At 53.2% G+C, this 1,231-nt stretch overlaps 1 protein-coding gene across 1 annotated transcript in view; it reads right to left on the reverse strand.

The window, feature by feature from the left end:
• Nucleotides 1–1,231, reverse strand: part of RAI1 (retinoic acid induced 1) — a 60,702-nt gene that overhangs the window by 35,689 nt on the left and 23,782 nt on the right. The gene's annotated exons all lie outside the window — the stretch shown is intronic.

Below are 1,231 nucleotides of genomic sequence, written 5' to 3' on the forward strand. Positions count from 1 at the left end.
AGCGAAGGGCAGGCAGCGAAGGGCAGCACCGGCGCGGTTTCGGAGCCGTTCCCTGGGGGATTACAGCCTTCCCCAGGGCAGTTGCTCCATCTTTATTTCCGCCCAAATAAACACAATCCGGCCACGTTTGGATACCGCCTCGGTATGCCCCACCTCGGCGGCGCTTTTGGGGGGCCGGTGGGGGACCTCCTTCTGCTCCCCACACATCTCCCCCCTCCACACACAGGCATATTTCCCCCCGGTTTTATTAGTTTTGAGTACAATTAGCTCTATTAACGCCGCAACCGGCAAAGTTGGACGGGATATAATCACATACTTCAGGTTTGTTGTGGTTTTTTGGTTTGTTTTTTTTTTTCGTTTACCCCAATGAGCTTCCCCCCCCCCCCGAGATCATTCCTCTGCCTTTGGGAATCGCCCCCCCTCGCAGCCTCGCAGCCGGGCGAGGGACGGACCCCTCGCCTTTCATCTCACCACACTCATTCAAGCTCTGCTTCTGTCGTATAAGCAGTTTTCCAGCTCTTCCCCCCCCGCCCCGTAACACACCCGCTCTGCATTGCATCCTATTCATATGTTTTCAATCATCGCCGTTTCGTTATTTAAAACAAAAGCACACGGTTCCCCCCACCCCCGGGCAGCACTCCGAGCCCCCTCACTGGGCTCCACGGTTATTCCCTGGTTTGTTTGTTTATTAATGTCAACGGAGGATCTGGAGGCAAAATTTGCCGTGGGAGAAAGGGAGCGGGAGGTGAAAGTCCCACCGAGGGGCTTTCCAAAGGCGCAGCCAGATGTGCAAACCCCACGATTCCTTGGGTTATCTGCTAGATCCATTTTTTCCTGCCCCGCCAGCCACCGAATAAAAGAAAGAAAATCCATCAAGTCAGCGTTCTCACGTGCAGACAACGGCAAGGAGAGCCAGGCGCCCGCCCGCGGCACCGCCGCAACTTTTGGAAGTATAAAACCATGCACATCCATAACTCCTCAATTAAATAAGCCTCCCCGGGAAGACTTCCCTCTGCAGAGGATTTCGCAGCCCCGTGCCCATTATTATTTTAACTTTGCAAAAGTAGGGAGTCAGGACAAGCAAAACGAATCCATCCCTTCCACACACAAACATTTCCAAGTCTCAGCTGTATCTTTGTTCAGACACCCATCAATCCGCAAGTCAGGAGGGGTTTTGGACCGGTTGCAAATTTCTTTATTACTTCCAGAAAAGCAAAACAACCCCCCCCCC

The sequence above is a fragment of the Corvus brachyrhynchos genome, unplaced genomic scaffold, assembly GCF_000691975.1.
Source record: "Corvus brachyrhynchos isolate BGI_N302 unplaced genomic scaffold, ASM69197v1 scaffold5, whole genome shotgun sequence".
NCBI lineage: Eukaryota > Metazoa > Chordata > Aves > Passeriformes > Corvidae > Corvus > Corvus brachyrhynchos.